General features: G+C 35.6%; 1 protein-coding gene across 5 annotated transcripts in view; it reads right to left on the reverse strand.

Moving 5' to 3' along the window:
• The window catches only part of RAP1A (RAP1A, member of RAS oncogene family), a 74,038-nt gene that overhangs the window by 25,006 nt on the left and 27,245 nt on the right, over positions 1–21,787 (reverse strand). The window contains exon 1 of one of the 5 annotated variants that reach the window (XM_030869024.3): positions 9,371–9,420. The exons of the other annotated variants lie outside the window; for them this stretch is intronic. The gene's annotated coding sequence lies outside the window, so the exon portion shown is untranslated. Of the gene's footprint in view, positions 1–9,370; positions 9,421–21,787 lie in introns of those variants that run through there. 5 annotated transcript variants of the gene reach the window in all.

The raw sequence follows: 21,787 nt of genomic DNA on the forward strand, positions 1-21,787 counted from the left end.
TAAGAACAAGATATTTGTCCCGTTACTCAACTCGAGGGGTAAGAGAGTCGACTTCCAAAATCATTTTTCATACATACTGTATGCATAGAAAATTATTTTCTTTACACCTAACAAGTACCATGGATTATAAATGTATATACATATGCACAAATGCAGATACAAGAATAATATAGCTCAGATAAGAAAACACATACAAATACCCAATGAGGAATAATGTAGATTAATATTTTCTTTTTAAAGGGGGTTAGTTCTAACTCATTACTGCCAAGTTAGAAAACTACTATGTTCTTCCAAGCAAATCCCATGCCTTTTTATGGAAATCTCTTGTGCCGTGCACTCCCAACACAGCACCAGAAAATTTCTGACTCTGGTTAAGATTCCCTGACAAATAAGGAGGACAAGAATAAACATTACACTATGTTTACATTTTAAGTCAATCTTGAATCCCTAACACTACGGTCTAAGTTATAACATTTTTTCACTCTTCGAACTTCAGCAAAACTACTTCTAAATTTCATAAAGTAACAATTTGATTTCTTTGTGATGCAAATAGACCCCAACTTTGTTGTTTCTGTTTTTAAATATTTAAACTAATTAAAAGATGAAATAGTCTCTCCTGCACAATTGAACCTATGAAACAAAATTCATTAAAGGAAATTTAGTTGTGACAAGAAATTTTGGAGAAAAAATTTTTTACATTAAGGAACACTGAAGCTTAACAAGCAGTTATACTGTTGGTTATACTTAAATATTTACAGAAGCTGTGAATATTTTAAACGTGACAACTGACCACAACATGTTGGGGATGGGTGGGGATAGTGGTGAATAAATATGGAAATGATGGTAAGACTTAAGTTTCTAAAATAAAGAACAAAGTTCCTCATAGTACATCATAATGCAACATCAACTGTTTTTGTAACATAAAATCACATTATCTCATTGAGAGAATATCTTCCTTGATACCTTCTCCTCTTATTCTTCTCAAGATTAGTATTTTGGGGAGAGGATGTACATAGGGATAAAGTGATCAGACATAATGTACTTACAAATGAAGTTTATAAATTAGTCTTCACACTCTAAAACCAGGTATACTCAGCCCAATAGCACTTCCTACCCCTTCCCAAATGAAAGAAGGTAAGCTCCTGTAAATAGAAGAGGCCAGTAGGGATTCTCAAAAAGAGCAGACAATTAATCACAGATTTGAGGAAAACACCTTGACAGAGGCAATAAATTCAACAAACAGAAGAACAAAAACCAAAGAAAACAGAGTTAAGAGGGCCTATAAAACGCTATAAAATAAATGTAATATCCTTAAAGAAACCTGTGAAGTTATTACATCTATGTAAAAGACACTTTGGAAACCTAGAAAATAAAAATATGAGCATCAAAAAAAAGTTCAGTAGATGGGCTGAAGAGAAAAATGGATATAGCTGAAAAAAGCAGGTTAGTGAACCAATATACTGAACCCACCCAAACAGAGAAGAACAAAAGGATGGGGAGATGGAAAGTGTGAAAGAGGTAAGAAGGATAAATCTCACCCTAAAAAACTTCTAGAGAAAAACATATTCCTCTCCCCTTGAATATGGGAAGATTTAATAAAATATAGCAGAAGTGGTGTTGTCTGACTTCTGAAGCTAGAAAGGGTGCCAGAATTTCCTCCTGGATCTTTCTCTTTGCAGCCATGTCTTTGGGCCCAGGCTGTAAGGCTGCCCTGAAGCTGCCACTTTGGAGAGACCACAGAGATGGGACAAATTTGCTGGAGGAACCCCAGCTGTGAGTCCTCCCAGACCTGTGAGTGTAGAAGATGATCCCAGACAGCCACCATTTGACTGCAACACCCAGAGGAGAGACCTTAGGCCAGATCTACCTAGCTGAGCCACTCCCTAATTCCATACTCAAGAAACAACGGGTTGTTTTAAGCCACTACATTTTGAATGGTTTGATAACTAAAAACAGAAGGAATAAAGGAAAAAAAGGAAGGAACAAAGAAGAGATGGACAAATTGAAAATAATGGATAATCCAAATATCACTAATTACGTGAGTAAATGTTCAATAGGAAAAATTAAAATACAAGACAAAATACATACAGCAGAAGTTGACAGAACTAAAGGAAAAACTAGTCAAATACACAATCATGATTAGATTTTAACATAACAGTATCTGATAGAAAAGGAAGATAAAAATCAGTACAGATATGTAAAAGATTTGACCAAATAACAAATCAACTTACTCCAGTAGACATATATAGAACACCACACCCAACAACTGCAAATTACACATTTTTCTAAATTGCCACATGGATTATTTACTGGAACAGACAATGCTGGGCCATAAATCAGGTCTCAACAAATTTCAAAGGACTGAAATCATACAAAGCGTACATTCTAACTACAATTAAACTAGGAACCAATACAAAAATATACATAATCTCAAAATGTAAGTTAAACAACATAATTCTAAATAATACATGGGTCAAAGAAGAAATCAAGATGGAAAGTAAATAATTAGAACTAAATGATAATAAAAATACATATCAAAAATTACTAGAAAAACAAATACCATATGCTAACACATATATGTGTAATAAAAAAAAATGGTTCTGAAGAACCTAGGGGCAGGACAGGAATAAACATGCAGATGTAGAGAACGGACTTGAGGATATGGGGAGGGGGAAGGGTAAGCTGGGATGAAGTGAGAGAGTGACATGGACATATATACACTACCAAATGTAAAATAGATAGCTAGTGGGAAGCAGCTGCATAGCACAGGGAGATCAGCTCTGCTCTGTGACCACCTAGAGGGGTGGGTTAGGGAGTGTGGGAAGGAGACACAAGAGGGAGGGGATATGGGGATATATGTATACATATAGCTGATTCACTTTGTGATACAGCAGAAACTAACACACCATTGTAAAGCAATTATACTCCAATAAAGATGTTAAAAAATTACTGGAGTTGTTGGTACTCCAACACAAAAAAGGAAAATGATTCAAGAAACAGAAAGGTGTAAGAACAAGAAATATGCCAAGCAAATAAAGCAAACAAATAAATAAATCAGGAAAAATTATAGTTAGGTATCTAATTATCACTAAAATATGTATAAAAAGCTGGAAATAAAACTGATTATCTCAATCTTTTTGTTTGGGAGGAGACAGGAAGAAAGGCATGTTAAAGGTTTTCTCTTCTTGGGAAAAGGATAAAGATACTGAGTCTCTCTTTTTCTATACATTAAAAAAAATATAAATCTAAACATGTGAAAAATGTAATGTCAACAACTAAATAATATAACTTAAAAATCACCAGAGGAAAAACGAGCAAAGAAAACTTGACCAACTCAACCAGAGTCAGAATATGAAAAATAAACAACAGGAGAGAAAGGTATCATTTGCAAACCACAAATGATAAAAGCTTATTCTATGAAGACTGTGATGACAAACTTAGAAAATAATACATTTAATTTACATGTAGCAAATCCTATAACATGTTATATGAATAGCTGGTTTTGTCTTTTCTTGTTTAAAATACTGAAGTCAGTATTTAACAACAGAATGCCTGAACCATAGTAAGTGTTTCTTTTGTGGTAATTCACTCTAAAAACATCTCCAGATATGGTCATCTAACCCTTTGAATTCTATGCTCACAAAACAGTCCATTCCATTTCTGGATAACCTAATTGTTAGAACGTTCTTTACATTGCTGTTTCTTTGTAGTGGCCACTTACTGGGTCTCTGTCTCTGATGCCAAACAGAAAAAAGAGAATTCCTCTTCCAGTCTATGCTCCTTCAAATATTTGAAAACAGTTATTCCACCTGCCATATCTTCTTTTTCAATAAGCAATCCTATTTCATTTTTCAGATGATAGTTTCAAATTCTGTAATCATTCTGTCTCCTACCCAAAAGCTTTAGGTCTTACACTCTCTTAAACTAAAAGTAATATATGCTAATTAGTACTACTAGCAGGCATTACAAAAAAAGGCTTAAAACAAAAAAGAGCAGTAACTATATCCCCTTAACCTACTTCAAACTTCTAGCTCTTTCTTTGAGTGCTCTCCATACTTCTAAATAAGATATTTATACTCCTATCTCTTGGTTTTTAGTTTTACATATTGCTATTATGGTAGATGAGAATTTTAGCTCTTAAATAACACATAGCAAAGTAATATATTAAGATTACATTTCCTTTTTCATATAACTTGTGTTTATTCTGGAATTGTCTACCAACGTATTTTCCACCCAAACCTGCCAGATAATCTATGAATTTCATTCCCTTCTCCCCACCCTCCACCCCACAAAAAAAAAATCCTTCCTGTAGCTTGCTGTAATCTGTACCAGTTGCTCTCCAGGCCCACAGATGTCTGTCAGCCTAGGACTTTCTTACGTACTGGTGTGCTTCAGAGTGCCTATCCACAGAGGTTACCACTACTATTTCTACTGCTCCTCCAGAAAATAAGGCACTTGTCCCCATAAGTCAACATCTTCTCTAAGCACACTGTTTAAATCAATAGAACAGTGTGAATATGAACTATTGGGCTGGTGACAATATTTTTTTAAAAGAGAAAGAAAAGAAAACACTAAATTATAGATCATTTTCAGTATTGTGCCATCACTTTTTGGTACAAGTATCTAAAACTTAAAAAAAAAAAAACTTTTAAAAGCACAAGGTTTCCACAATTTCTTAGGTTCTTACATTTCCTTTTTGACCCATCTCCTAGAGAAATGGAAACAAAAACAAAAATAAACAAATGGGACCTAATGAAACTTCAAAGCTTTTGCACAGCAAAGGAAACCATAAACAAGACCAAAAGACAGTCCTCAGAATGGGAGAAAATATTTGCAAATGAAGCAACTGACAAAGGATTAATTTCCAAAATTTACAAGCAGCTCATGCAGCTCAATAACAAAACAAACAACCCAATCCAAAAATGGGCAGAAGACCTAAATAGACATTTCTCCAAAGAAGATATACAGACTGCCAACAAACACATGAAAGAATGCTCAACATCATTAATCATTAGAGAAATGCAAATCAAAACTACAATGAGATATCATCTCACAGCAGTCAGAATGGCCATCATCAAAAAATCTAGAAACAATAAATGCTGGAGAGGGTGTGGAGAAAAGGGAACACTCTTGCACTGCTGGTGGGAATGTGAATTGGTTCAGTCACTATGGAGAACAGTATGGAGGTTCCTTAAAAAACTACAAATAGAACTACCATATGACCCAGCAATCCCACTACTGGGCATATACTCTGAGAAAACCAAAATTCAAAAAGAGTCATGTACCAAAATGTTCATTGCAGCTCTATTTACAATAGCCCGGAGATGGAAACAACCTAAGTGCCCATCATCGGATGAATGGATAAAGAAGATGTGGCACATATATACAATGGAATATTACTCAGCCATAAAAAGAAACGAAATTGAGCTATTTGTAATGAGGTGGATAGACCTAGAGTCTGTCATACAGAGTGAAGTAAGTCAGAAAGAGAAAGACAAACACCGGATGCTAACACATATATATGGAATTTAAGGGAAAAAAATGTCATGAAGAACCTAGTGGTAAGACAGGAATAAAGACACAGACCTACTGGAGAACGGACTTGAGGATATGGGGAGGGGGAAGGGTGAGCTGTGACAGGGCGAGAGAGAGGCATGGACCAAATGTAAGGTAGATAGCTAGTGGGAAGCAGCCGCGTGGCACAGGGATATCGGCTTGGTGCTTTGTGACCGCCTGGAGGGGTGGGATAGGGAGGGTGGGAGGGAGGGAGACGCAAGAGGGAAGAGATATGGGAACATATGTATATGTATAACTGATTCACTTTGTTATAAAGCAGAAACTAACACACCATTGTAAAGCAATTATACCCCAATAAAAATGTTAAAAAAAAAAAAGAATATATCCATGTAGACTTGAAGTTAGGGACCAGCTGGTGTAAATTTGTGTGGTTATCTCCTGACCTAACCTTTTAGCTTCTTTTTGTTCCTTGATTGTAGTTAAGCTTCATCTTGCCTCAGGGCCTTTGTATTTGTTTCTCCCATGTTTTGGAAATATTATTTCCAGAAAAATTGTCCATAAATGATTCCTTTCTATTCTTTGGCACTCATCTCTTAAAGATATTTTTTCCTTGATTGTCCTACCAGCCTAACTTAGTCCCAATTTATCAGATTACCTTACTTCTTTCACAGAATAATAATAAAAACAAATATTATCTTTGGTGGAAAAAAAAAAACTTTTAAAAGCACAAGGTTTCCACAATTTCTTAGGTTCTTACATTTCCTTACTAAATGACACTTCCCTACTTCTTTATGTATCAAAAAAGGAACACAAATTCTACTGCTTTAGAAGACACTGACCCATCAATTATCCCCAAACAAATTTTTACTAAAACCTTTAGTAAATTATGACTGAGGCAGTTATCCCATTCATTGTACCCTTGACATTCTCTAAGAATTCAGGTAAAGGATTAAAATATTTAATCCAACCATCTTACTTTTTCAGGAGTAAAAATTTTTGGCAAATTTGACAAGTGGTCTTGAAAGGCTTATTATACTATTATGATAACTCATGCAATAACCTGCCATTTGAAATTATTCCTTAAAAAATGTATTAGTGAGTACATTTTTCTTTTATAATAATCTCTGTAGCATCTGTAGTTACATCTCCTTTTTCAAACTTATTGTTTATTATGGCTTCTCTCTCTTTTGATCAATCTTACCAGATTTGTTAACTCTATTAGTCTTTTTCTAAGAATCAGCTTCAGCTATGTTGATCCTTCATTGTTCACTTGTTTTATATTTCTTTATTTCTACTTTTATCTCTATTATTTCCTTCCTTTCTTTATTCTGTCCTGTTTCTAATTTAGATTGAATTCCTGGCTCGTTAATTTTCAGCCTTTCTTCTTTTCCAACAAATATCTCAGAGCCTCCATCAGAGATCTTTTTCCTTCTACCTAAAGTGTATCTTTCTGAATTTGTCTTAATGATATTCTACTGGAGATAAAAATCTCTGTTTTAATTTTTCTGAAAACTTTATTATGTACCTACACCCTTGAAAGGTATTTTAGCTTTAATAGTTATTTCTTTTCAGCACACTGTAGTTATTCTTTTCTTCTGATTTCAAGTTTTTCCTTTCAATAAACCAGTCTAATAGTAGATATTTTGAAGGTAATCCGTCTTCTCCCTCTGGCTATTTATTTATTTTATTCATTTAATTTTTGTCTGTGTTGGGTCTTTGTTGCTGTGCGCAGGCTTTCTCTAGTTGCAGCGAGCGGGGGCTTCTCTTTGTTGCGGTGCATGGGCTTCTCATTGCGGTGCACGGGCTTCTCATTGCGGTGGCTTCTCTTATTGTGAAGCACGGGCTCTAGGCGTGCGGGCTTCAGTAGTTGTGGCTCGTGGGCTCTAGAGCGCAGGCTCAGTAGTTGTGGTGCATGGGCTTAGTTGCTCCGCAGCATGTGAGATCTTCCCTGACCAGGGCTCGAACCCGTGTCACCTGCATTGGCAGGTGGATTCTTAACCACTGCGCCACCAGAAACCCAGCCCTTTGGCTATTTTTAAGGTCCCTGACTATATGCAAATTTAACTATGAAGTGTTTAGGTTTAGTTTTTTCTCTCCTGTTTAGGATTTGACTTCTTGAATTTGTGTCATTTGCAATTTTAGAAATTCTTAATTATAAACTCCTCAAATATTATTTTTACTTGACTTTTCTTCACATCTATATTCTGCTTTGATAACTGGTAGATCTTCTCATGCTCTTCTTGTATTAGTTAAGACTAATACAAGACTAGGCTGATGCAATAAGAGACTCTACAATTGCCTGACCAAAATTCAAGGTTTTTTTCTCTCCCACATGACAGTAGAAAGGGACAGTCCAGGGCTGGTTTGGCAGCTTAGCAGTCTGAGAGAGCTAAGCTCTTACATCTTGTTGCTGCTCTGTCATCCTTATAGTATTGCCCTCTTCTACCTAACTAAAAATAGTTCATCACTGTGTCCACATTCCAGTCTATGGGAAGGAAGAAGGAGGTGGGAAATGGAGTATCTCATTCCTCTTATAGGCATAAACCGTAAGGCTAAAACCTATGCACACATAACTTCCACTTGCCTCCAAATTGCTGAAACTTTGACACAGAGTCAAATCTCACTATCAGAAAGGCAGTGAAATGGAAGCTGTAGCTGGATAGCAAAGCATCCAACTAATACAGTTATTGCTAAAAAGGAGAAAGAAATCAAGGAAATCTAGCAATTTCTGCCCCAATTTTCTAATTCTCATTTCTTCTCTTACATGTTGTCCATCTGTGTCTCTTTATTTTGGTTAATTTATTTTTCAGGTCATCTTCCAGCTCATGAATTCTAATCTATTGTTAAACCTATCTATTGAATTAAAAAATTTTTATTTATATTTTTCATTTCCAGAAGTTCTTTTATTATTTTGTCAAAGCTATTGGTAATTGTTCATAGTCTCATTCTGTTTCTCACAACATTATAGTGAAATGTTTAAAAGCTTGAACTTATGATCCATACTGCCTGACTAGAATCCTGCTCTACCACTTACTAACCTCTGTCTACAAGTTTTCCTCCTAAATGCTGAATATTGGGAATGCCTCTATTAAACAGAAGACGGGAGACTATCACATTATCCAAAAGTATTCCTTACACTGTGCCTTTGAGCAGGACATGTGCTCCATGAGTTGTAAAAAAAAAAAAAAAAAAAAGTGAGCACCTATTCTTTTTTAGCAACAGAGTAAATCATCAAAAACTACATCAAAGGGCTTCCCTGGTGGCGCAGTGGTTGAGAGTCTGCCTGCCGATGCAGGGGACACGGGTTCGTGCCCCGGTCCGGGAGGATCCCACATGCCGCGGAGCGGCTGGGCCCGTGAGCCATGGCCGCTGAGCCTGCGCGTCCGGAGCCTGTGCTCCGCAGCGGGAGAGGCCACAGCACTGAGAGGCCCGTGTACCGCAAAAAAAAAAAAAAAAAACTACATCAAAGCAGACTGCTTTTTATATGTAGTACAATCTACTTAGTAAGATGAATATTCTTTAGCAATCTTTATCATCGCAGGCAAATAAAACATTTGTAAACCATGAAGAAAATTTTATAGGCTGTGACTAATACTTTCTATGTTGACAAAAAAATTTTTTTCCTTAAAAGGCTTACTAAATTAATAAGTTTACTAATTTATGCAAAGTATATCAATTCTAGAATCCTGATGGATACATTTCCATAAAAAGAGGTATTTAACTTTATCCCCTTAAGGGCATTGCCACATAAATTATATAATCATAATTTTAAAATTTAAGACTAACACTAAAGCAAGCCATAGCTAATGAAAAAGTATGAATCTAAAATAATTTCTAAAGCAAAACAGCATACCTGTCACAAATTTCTGAAATCTTTATTCTTAAAGACTACTTCACTTCTTATAACCAACTGAAATGCTGAGATCCTTCCTGGAAGGAAAAGTAAAATGATGTGACCAATAGCAACTAACCTCTATATAGCATTTTATCATGTACAAAGCTCTTTCCTTTATATTTTTTAGTTCACCAAAATCAAAACTGTATATGATTTCCCCCACTATAAAGATAAGGAAACCATCCAAGGTTTAACTTGAGTTAAATGACTTAGGGGCAAAGTAACTAGGCAGCTATACTCAAACCTATCCTGATATTAAATGCCATTCTCTTTCAATGTATTATGCTTTGTTACATAACAATAACAAACAATATTAATAGTACATTTACTGAGAGCTTACCACATGCCAGGCACTGCTGTGAGAAATCCTCACAAAAATCTTATGAGGTAGGTACTAGCAATTTGCCCAAACCACACATCTAGGAAGAGAATCCACAATTCAAACTTCGGCAGCCTGGTTCCTGAGTTCACACTCTTAACATGCTAACTTGCCTCTACTCATATATGTGCATAGAAACTTGAATACACATAGAATACCTTTGCAAGGAAACTGAGGAATGAGGGGACAAGGAAAGAAAGGAGATTTTTCACCGTATGCCTTACATATATTTCTTGAAGGTCAGGCAGAGGAAGGGGAGTGGGGTAGGAGTATTACAGACATGGAATTCCATGGAAAAAACGCACAGATTCAAGAGAATGAAAAGTCTAATTTAAAAAAAAAACTATTAAGAAAAAGTCTAGGTGGCTTGAGAATTTACAGTGAAAGCTTGGGGGAAAGGTAGGGGGAAAGGAATGAGTACAGATGTGGTTTAAACAGTAAGCAGGCTAGCAAGCTACCAAAGTCCCTGTATGACAGCCAAAGAACTTGAAACTTTCCTATCAGAGAAGGAAAGTCACCTAAGGTTTTTGAATAGATAATTTGAGGGAAAAAAAAAGAAAAAAACCCACAAACTTTTATGAGAACTGTGGATGTAGGAACAAAGGGAATGAGAAACTGGAGCAGGGAGTCCAGTTAGGAGGGCAAGGAATGGGGCTTGGGACTTGAGACATAGAGAGGATTAGTCTTAAAGTAAGGGACATAGTTCAGCAACTTTGCTGTGAACACCAAGTGAGATAATGCATATACAGCTCTTAGCACAGTGCCTGGCTAAAAAACAACTACTACTACTATCACTGCTTTACTACTGTAACTACAGTGTTACTGGTATCAATATTTTGAGAAGAATTGTGGAAAGGTAATGTAAGACAAGAGTGGATAGTACTGTCAGATTAGGAACCCCAAATCAGGAGGCAGCGTAATAAAATTTATTGATTCTGAACCTTATTGAATTGAAGGGTCATCAGTTCTTTGAAAATGTAAACACATAGGGAGAAGTGGAGACCAAGGAACCCAAACTAACAACCCCTGATCGAAAGGAACCCCTGGCATACCTGGATCCCTGTGTGAGCCTGGGCAAGTTATTTGTTAATATGTAATTTCCTTATTAACGAAACAAAGCTGGATTAGATACCTCACTGGTTCCTGATAATTAAACAATATAACATATTTTAGGTACCTATAAAATGCTTAAAACATGGGAGAAGTTAAAATGCTTTCCCCTCCTAAAGTGAAAACAGAGGATCAATATTTTGGTTTGATGAAAACACTGCCACATTAGAAAACTACTACTAGGACCCTAGTTTATTAACCTGTTTGCTTTACGAACTTCAAATCTATCTTAGCATGGCCAGATAGTCATGAGTTTCTGATTCTCAAAAACTCTGACGGTTCCTGTTGCCAGAGGTTACTGGCTTTGTGAAAAGAAATAATACAGGCATAGACACCTTTGTCTTTAAAATATCCTGTTCAGGACAATCTTAGTTCTAACCAAGTTCTTAGTATTTGAGATGAGAGGAGGTCAGAAAAACGTAATAAGAAAATTATTTAAAGCTTGCTTTCATGAGACAAATCAATTTGATCAGGTCTAAAAATTGGCCATTAAATGAAAATTAAACTTAATCAGGGATCTTGGATTCTGTGCCTAATGCTAAGAAATATACCAAAAAAAAATGTGACTATTGATTTATAGAATTTCTAGGATTTATTTTCAAGAAGAGTAACACTGGGTGAGAGATTTTTATTTTCTCATAATGGAACTAAATGGAGATTCTATAAATGGGAGATCTTAATTTAGCAATTAAGAGTTATGAATTGCTGACCACATATGTTTATAAATGGATTTCTTGATAAGAATCAGTTTCAAACATTCTTTTTTGGATGGACATCAACCCCCCCCCCCAGTAGACTACGCTATCATAAGTTTATACCTAGATCACTGCAATAGCCTCTCATGGGGTCCCTTCACATCTAATTCCCCTCACTCTCCCAATCTTTTTCCCATAGTGAAGCTAGAATGATCTTTATAAAAATACTTATTTACTCATGATAGTGACCCTCTTCCCAAATCCCTCCAGTTAAGATACTTCAGTGATTTGCCACTACCCTTAAGGATAAAGCCAGAAAATGTTAACATGGCCTACAAGAGTCGGCACAGTTTGGTCCCTAATTCCCACTCTAGCTTCATTTCACAATGTTCTCTCTCTCGTTCTCAATGCTCCAGCCAAACTGCCTTTATTCCATTTTCTCCACTGTGCCATACTCTCTCCTGCCAGACACAGGTCAGTTGGTAAAGTGTTCTGGAGAAAAGTAAAGCAGGAAAGGGGGTATAGGGAGTTCAAAGGGCAGGAAGATTTGTAGTTTGAAACAAAGTGATACTCAAGTAAAGACCTAAAGGCAATGAATGGTAAGTAAGAGAACAGAGTCATGCAGACATCTAAAGGAAATCGAAAAACCTTGAGATGTCTAGTGACTTCTATAAAGAGAAAGGATGGCACCCTAATTGGAGGGAAGTAATGAGATGGTTAGTAGGAGGTAAGGTAAGTGATGAAACAGACAGCTTAAAGATGGCTTTTAGCTCATAGTAAGGACTTTGGCTTTTACTTGGTATGAGATGGGAACTCACTGAACGGTTCTGATCAAAGGATGACAAGTTCCCACTGAACTTTTAGACAGATCTCTCTAGCTGTCGTGTGGTGAAAGGAAGGAGGAGGTCAAGGGCAGAGGCAGGGAGAACTATTTGAAGGCAAATGAAACCCAAAAGATGGCAATATGGACCAAAGCAGTAGCAGTGGAAGTGGTAAGAATTAGTTATCTTCCAGATATATTTAAAGATAGGGCCAAAAGGAGTGAAGAGTTGGGAGAAAAAAGGCTACTAAATAATAAACAGAAGACAGACGCCAAACAGAGAACACTGAGCAGGATAAATACCAAAAAATCTACACCTAGGAATATATTCAAACTGCAGAAAATCAAAGACAAATATTGAAAGAAGCTGGAGGGGGAAAAAAAACACCCAACTTCTAGAGGGGCAAGAATGAGAATTACCTGAGACTTCTCTTCAGAAATTACACAAAAATAAGAGAATGAAGTGAAATATTTAACTGTTGAAAGAAAAAACCCCACCACGCTACAATTCTGCAAATCCAGCAAAGTTAGCCTTCAGATGACAGAGAAATACAGACTTTCTCAAACAAAAATTCAGTGGAATTTGTTGCCATAGATCTGCTCTGCAAGAAATATTAAAAGAAGTTCTTTAAAAGAAGGGAAATGATTTAAGTCAGAAACTTGGACCTAAATATGAATATATGAAGGTAAAATAAAATCTTTTATTTTTCTTATTCTTAATTGATCTAACAGACAACAATTTTAAATAATAGCAATAATGTATTAGATGATTATAGTTTATGGGTAAGTAAAATGAATGACAGCACATTATAAGGGATTTTAGGAATTGGAAACTGTTATAAAGTACTTGTATTATCTGTGAAGTGGTATAGTGTTATATGACACTGGGCTTGGATTAGTGGTAAATGTATATTTCAAATTCAAGTGCAACCACTAAAAAAAAAAAAGTATAATTGATATGGTAAGAGAAAAGAAAAAATGAAATAATATAAAATGCTCAGTTAAAACCAGAAGGTAGCAGAAAAAGAGTAGAAGACAAAAAGGAAACAAGGGCAATGAACAGAAAACAGTAACACCTATGGGAGCTATTAATCCAACTACATTAAAAATCGCTAGTCAAAAATCAACTCTAAATACACCAATTAAAAGAAAGAGACTGTCAGAGTGGATCAAGAAACACACTTTGGGGACCTCCCTGGTGGCGCAGTGGTTAAGAATCCGCCTGCCAACGCAGGGGACACGGGTTCGATCCCTGGTCCGGGAAGATCCCACATGCCGCAGAGCAACTAAGCCCATGTGCCACAATTACTGAGCCTGCGCTCTAGAGCCCAGCTCTAGAACAACAAGAAAACAGATGAACAACAATGAAAAACGGATGAATCTACCATTATACCCAGAGACTCCAACACCCCTTTATCAGTAATTGATAGATACAGCAGGCAGAAAATCAGAAAGGACATAGCTGAACTGAATACCACCAATCAGTTGGACCTAACTGATACTTTTACAATATTTCATGAATAACAACAAAATATATATTATTTTTAAGGGCATATGGAACATTTAAAAAGATAGACCATAATCTGGACTATAAATAAGTCTCAGTAAATTTAAAGAAATTTAAATCATACGAGTATGTTTTCTGATCACGCTGGAATCAATAATAGAAAGACATCAAGAAAATCCCCAAGTATCTGGAAACTATAATAACATACCTCTAAATAATCCTTGATTCAAGGAAAAAAATCAAAAGGGAAGTTACTATTTTCAATAGAATGAAAATAAACACACCATATCAAAATTTGTAGAATAAGAGCCCAGAAATAAACCTTTTCATAAATGGTAAAATGATTTCTGACAAGGGTATTAACACCATTCAATGAGGAAAGGGCAGTCTTTTCAACATATGTTATTGGGAAAACTGGATATTCACATGCAAAAGAATTAAGCTGGACCCTGACCTTACGCTATATACAAAAATTAATTCAAAATGGATCAAAGACATAAACGTAAGAGCAAAACTATAGAACTCTTAGAAGAAAACATAGGGAAAAGTTTCATGACATTGGATTTGGCAATGATTTCTTGGATATTTCATAAAAAGTACAGGCAACAAAAGCAAAAATAGATGAACTGGACTACATCAAAATTTAAAACTTCTGTGCATCAAAGGACACAACCAATGGTGTAAAATGGCAACAGATGGAATGGGAGAAAATATTTGTAAATCATATATCTGATAAGGGGTTAATATTCAAAATAAAGAACTGTTAAACCTCAACGACAACCAAAAAAAACCCCAAACAAAATGAGCAAAGGACTTGAATAGACACTTCTCCAAAGAAGATACACGAATGGCCAATAAGCACATGAAAAGATACTCGACATCACTAATCATTAGGGAAATGTAAATCAAAACCACAATGAAATACCACTTTACATCCATTAGGATGGCTATTAACAAAAGAAAACAAAACAAAACAAATTTAGAAACCAGAAAATAACAAGTGTTGGTGAGGACGTGGAAAAATTAGAACCTTTGTGCACTGCTGGTGGGAATGTGGGAAAACGTATGGCAATTCCTCAAAAAAATTAAAAATACGATTACCATATAATCTAGCAATTCCACTTCTGGGCATATACCCAAGAGAGCTGAAAGCAGGGATTCAACCACATATTTGTAGTACACCCATGTTCACAGCAGCATTATTCACGATAGGCCAAAAGTGGAAGCAACCCAAGTGTCCATCAACAGATGAATGGATAAACAAAGTGTAAGTATGTACATACAATGGAGTATTATTCAGCTTTAAATGGAAATTGTGATACCTGCTACAACAAGCATCAACTTCGAGGACATAATAAGTGAAATAAGCCAGTCACAAAAGGACAAATACTGTATGATTCCACATTCATGAAGTACATACAGTAGTTAATAATTAAATTCATAGACAGAAAGTAGAATGGTGGTTGCCAGGGGCGGGGAGATTGGGAGTTAGTGTTTAACAGGTATGGAGTTTCAGTTTGGGAAGATGAAAAAAAATTCTGGAGATGGATGGTGTTAACAGTTTCACAAAAATGTAAATGTACTTAATGCCACTAAACTGTACACTTAAAAATGGTTACAACGGTAAGTTTTATGTTATGTGTATTTTATCACAAGTTTTAAAATAATGTAATTCACCATACTAACTTAAAGTAAATCACAGGCAGAGGTGCCAGCAAAGGAAGATCAGACGCAGCAGCCAGTAAGGTAAGGGTAAAACCAAATATGTGGCTTCTTGGAACAAAGAGAAGAAGACATTTCAAAGAAAAGGAAGTGATTAACTGTTAATGCTGCTGACAAGTCAAGTAAGATGAAGACTGAGAACTGACCACTGGAGGTCACTGGAGACTTGATGAATTCATTTCAGTGGAATGACCTAGGTCCAAAAGACTGACCGGGTTCAAGAAAGACTGAGAGATGACAAACTGGAAATAGCATTAGACGATTTTTTCTGAGGAGTTTACTTAAAGAATAGAAAAATGGGGTGGTCACTAAGACAAGGCAAAGAGGATTTGGGTTCAAAAGGGGTTTTCTTTATACTATTTCCACAGCAGGTAGAAGTTCAGTACATCAAACATTCAAGAGTTACTTAGTAAATCTTTGTCCACAATGAACTATCCTCAAGACTAGGTTTACTGCTTGACACTAGAGGGCACAGGGCTGCAATTTTGAATCCTTCTTCCCTCCACCTCCCAAACATACGTTATCTCATCATCTTTTTCCAAGGTCATTGAAATTTTTAATAACTCTTTATCAAATAATATTGCAATAAGTGTACAATAATTTAACTATCTTTTTGTTGGATATGTCCAAACATTCTGTTATAATAGATAACCCTGCAATGAATCTATGCATACATTTTTATCCAGAATTACTATTTTTTCTTTGGGTTACATTTTCAGATGGATCATTACTAGATTTAAGGTTAGGAACTTTTTGAACGTTCTTCATGGAGATTAATCGTTTTATCAATTTACATTCCCATATCAAGAATATGTGGGTCTCGGGAATTCCCTGGTGGTCCAGTGGTTAGGACTCGGAGCTTCCACTGCAGGGGGTATGGATGGGTTCAATCCCTGGTTGGGGAACTAAGATCCCACATGGTCAAAAAAAGAAAAAAAGAGGGGCGTCCCTGGTGGCGCAGTGGTTGAGAGTCCGCCTGCCGATGCAAGGGACATGGGTTCGTGCCCTGGTCTGGGAAGATCCCACATGCCATGGAGCGGCTGGGCCCGTGAGCCATGGCCGCTGAGCCTGCACGTCTGGAGCCTGTGCTCCACAACGGGAGAGGCCACAACAGTGAGAGGCCCGCGTACCGCAAAAAAAACAAAAAAAGAATATGTGGGTCCCATTTTACCACATCCCTAATAACAGTTTCAACTTAAATTTGCTTATTACAATTTAAATGTTCTTATTTTGTTAATCATATCATCAGAGGTGTATTACCCTGCTTTAGTTTAAATTTCTTTGATTAACTGATGAGGTTAAACTGTTTTCCAAATACTTGTCAGTCACATCTTCTTTCTTTTGCGACTGCCTATTCTTTTCTCATTTGTTTTGAAAAAAGTTATTTTCCCTATCTATCAGTCTAGTATGTTTATTAATTAAGGACAGTCACCCTTGTGATTACTGCAAGTTTTCCCTGCAGGTGTTATTTACTTTTAATTGTTTATTTTATCATATTCAAGTGAATTTTTGTTAATTATGTTAAATCTGTATTTTCCTTTGTCATTTTCCCTTTTCATAATTTGGTTTATAACTACTAAGGAGTGGCTATCAGCAGATTGAAGCAAAAGACTTGGTTTAGGAATTAAAGTTCTGTTGTAAGGAAGTTAGAAAGTTTCTTGTGCTATTAATATCTGGTTTATTATCTAGTCACCATTTAAATGAAGGTTTATAAATGTATGAGCAATACATAAGTAAGTATATAATAAAATCTGGTAAAAGCAACTAGAAAAATGGTACTTGAATCTAGAACACCTGTAATTAGTTGCTGGCTCTACCACTTACCAGCTACAAGACTTTGGACTTCTTAACCTCATTCAACTCTCATGATCTATAAATAACAGTATTTTTGAGGGCTTACTATGTGCCAAGCATGACTCTAGGAATTTTACTTTTGTCACTTATTTAAATATAACTCTATGATATTATAATTACCACTTTACACAAGAGAAAACATATAACCTAGAGAGGTTATATAACTCATCAAAATTCAAACACAATTAGTAAACAGCAGAACCAGGATTTGAATCTAGGCTTTCTGACTCCAGTGCCTCCATCCCGGCTCCTAATCACTCTATTATATGGCCTCTTTCATATTTAAAATGGGAATGATACCATTTATCTCATAGGTGTGGTGAGAGGATTAAATGAGGCAATACACATGAATGATTTTTATAGTGTAAAGTGGCAAGCATAAGGAACAGTTATTATCAAAGATTTTTGTTCTGAATAACAACAAAAATATCAGATAGATACTTTGTATGACTTAATAAAACAAACCAAAAGAGATGATGGCAAATTCTTCAACACATATACTGGGAACTAAAATCCTTACAGTAACCTGTTAAAAGTACCATGGAGACAGCCCTTAGGCTTTTGCTTTCTGGCTGGAAAAAAAAAGTCTGTCTCAGGCTAGAAGAATATACAATTTATTCCATGAAAATGACAGCACAAAGCATGATCCCAAATTAGTTAAATATGCACGTTTAGAAGCCCCATGAAAACAAGAGACTCAGTTTGTCTTTTTCCCTCTTAGTCTAGCCACTTCTTCCTCTTCTGTGTAACACAAATACCTTGGTTTATACCCCTTACGGTGTTATGCCATACCCACTTCCTCTTTTGCTATCCAAATCCTCCAAGCTCTTCAGGGTGCATTTCAAGCCCCGACTTCAAAGTTATATCCATTAACTCATGCCTGTAGCCTTCTTTACCTGACCTCTCATTACTTCTTTTATAAAAACTACTTAGTCTCTGGTTACATTTTCTTTTGTTGAGATAAAATTCACATACCATAAAATTTACCATTTTAAAGTATATAATTCAGTGGTTTAAATTACATTCACAAGGTTGTACAACAATCACCACTATCTAGTTCCAGAACATTTTTACCACTCTAAAAAGAAACCCCCATATCCATTAGCAGTCACTTTCCCATTTCCCCCTCCCCCTAGCCTTTGGGCAACCACTAATCTACTTTCTGTCTCTATGGATTTGACTATTCTAGTTATATCTATAAATGAAGTAACAGAATATGTGACCTTTTGTGTCTGACTTCTTTCACTTATAATGTTTTTCAAGGTTCATCCATGTTGTAGCATGTACCAGTACTCCATTTCTTTTTAAGGCTGAATATTACACTATACGGCTATACCACATTTTGTTTATCCATTCAATGGATATTTGAGTTGTTTTCACTTTTTGGCTATTATGACCAATAATGTTATGAACATACTGCACAAGTTTTAATTGTGAACCTGTTTACAATTCTCTTGGGTGTATACCTAGAAGGGAATTGCTTGGGTCATATGGTAACTCTATGTTTAACTTACTGAGGAACTGCCAAACCGTTTTCTACAGTGGCTGTACCATTTTACATTCTCACCACATCCTTGTCAACAGTTGCTATCGCCCGTTTTTTGATTACAGCTATCCTAGTGGGTGTGAAATGGTATCTCACTGTGGTTTTGATTTGCATCCCTTAATGTCTCTGGTTATATTTTATTTTATGTGACATATTCCTCTAATTCATCGTCACCAAGCTTTTTCTGTAAAGGGCCAGACAGTAATGTTTTATGCTTTGAGGGCCAGGGATGGTCTATGTTACATATTCTCCTCTGGTTTTTGTTTTTTAAACAACAAAAGCAAAAGCCATTCTTAGCTTGAGGGCCAAACAAAAATGGGCCTCAGATTATAGTTTGGCAACCTCTACTCAGATTGTTTCATAATTAGCCTGGCCTTCTCTATCAATGTCAACTTCGTTGAAAGCAAGGTAAGGACTATTTTATATTCCTTCACAGTGATATGCACAGAGCCCATAAATACAAAAGCAGAGGTTTTAAAAATACTTGAACTGAACATCTTGCACAAAGAATGTCCCCAATTAAAAAAATACATATGCATCTTCCCATAGGTATTTACACAATATAAATAAAGCATGCTAGTTTTTAAAATGAGTACTAAAAGTAAAACATAATTTTTCTTTTGAAATTGGGCAGCTTGACTATGAATATCCTAAGAATCAGAGAAAAAAATTTTATAAATGCCCTTTGAATCAAAATTATATTTAGAGGCAATTAACTTTCTAGCATCAAATGTATTTTAAGGGCATACTTTTGACTCAACTACCTCTAAATCCTAAAGCTACAAATAACATTAAAGTTATACTAATATACTATGGCAGAACTTGATAGCTGTTCCTCTAACTTGATTACTGGCCAAAAAACAAACGAGCAAACAAACCAAACCAAAACAAAAGGTATATACTTCTGGCAAATGTGAAAATCCGGTAATTTCAACAATTTGAGTTTTACATTCTGGAAATTATAAGTTGATCTCAAAGAAGGAATTGATTCTACATAGAAACTCTCAGACACAGAATGAAAACTAAAGTATCAGAGAGCAGACAACTAGCTATTTATCTCTGGAAGTCACTGAACTTCTTCCAAGTACAGATTTCTCATCTTTAAAAGTAGGAGTGATTCCATCTGTCCTACCTTTTCCACAGAATTGTGATGATCAAATGAGACAAAGTTTATAAAATTTTATAAAAAGCACCCTACAAATAATATGACTCATATATCGTTAGAAGAATTCTAAGCCAAAACCAAGTTTTCACTACTAAACTAAGCATAAACAAGAGTTCTCTGGGTCTTTAGAGGTATAATAAGTACTTTTCCTAATCGTCCAAATGACATCAATGAATACTATGGTCACTCTTTTTTTTAAGTCTTTCTAAAAGAAGAATGGAAATCAGCACAAACTGGTCTTACATTCTGAATGGCACAAAGGTTAACCAAGTGCGTAAAAGCATTCAGACCAGTTCCCCAGGTCTTAAGAATTTAAGACAACATTCATTCTTTTGCATCTTTAGCTTATTCTAGCTAAAAGGAATAGTGTACTAAATATTCCTTTAAATACCAAGCTGCCTGCTAAAAATTCAATGGGAACCAAACAGTAACCTCAAAGATGAAGCCAGAATCAGCAGTAAAGTTTTGATCAGCAGAAAAGAAGGAATAATAAAGCAATGATAATATATAATATTCCATGCTAAGTACTTTATACAGACCATATCATTTGATTTTTATGACCATAAAGTAGGGCTACTATTATTATTCATATTAATAGCTAAAGAAAGTGAGGCTAAGAAAAATATTTTACCAAAGCTCACAGTAATCTGCATAGTAGGGATTAGAATTCAGACAACCTGACTCTAGCGCCCACATTCTTAACCTAAAGTAAGATAAACTGTGTTTAACAGACTTCATTTTCTATAGCAAAAGCAAACCAAAAACGAAATCCAAGAAAAAGGCAAAACTTCCAAATGTGTGCTTGAACTCATTTTCTTTCCAAATCCAAGTACTCAAAATTGATAAAAAGTAGTTAATGACCAAAAGACCACATAACAAAATAAGGTGATGGGTGAAGGGTTGAGATAACATATTCTACACATACTCATTCTAACATTGGCTTCTAATTTTTTTAAGTTCAAAATTAAGCCTTGTTTCAGTAGGTTTTGTCCCTCACAATGGCTGAATTCTTTTAAGAAAGCCCATTCCAAGGACTTTAAATCTGTAGTCACTGTGGTTGAAAATGCACTAGATTACTTGCTACAGAGGAGTACATTAAATATTTGAAATTCTGTTGGCAGGAATGATCACCAGGAAATATTTGTAACCCAAGTCCACCCACTGTCCATCAGCATAACCAACTAACTTTACCTCCACTTTCCCTAAGCCCATTTTTACTTCTATGTACATCACGTAAGGTCTGGTACACAATGAGGTTACATGTTTGCAGAAACCAATATATTACGACTCTCCTTGAAAATGCAATTCTGATCAAAATTTTTTTAAGTTATTAATTCTGATCAATTTTTTAAAAGTCATATCTGAATGAATTTTATTTTTCTTTTATCTAAAGAACATAGTGGGGGGGGGACCCCAAATCTTGCACCTGACATCAGTATGTTGAAGGGCAATGATGAAGGGTCACAAACATGGAAACATTTAAGGATATTAAAAGAGTTGCCAAAGAAATAACATTTAATAAAATAAAATTACAAAAACAAAATGTAGGGGTATGGGAACAATCTTTAAATTGTCAA

Source organism: Globicephala melas, chromosome 1, assembly GCF_963455315.2.
Source record: "Globicephala melas chromosome 1, mGloMel1.2, whole genome shotgun sequence".
In the NCBI taxonomy this organism is placed as follows: Eukaryota; Metazoa; Chordata; class Mammalia; order Artiodactyla; family Delphinidae; genus Globicephala; species Globicephala melas.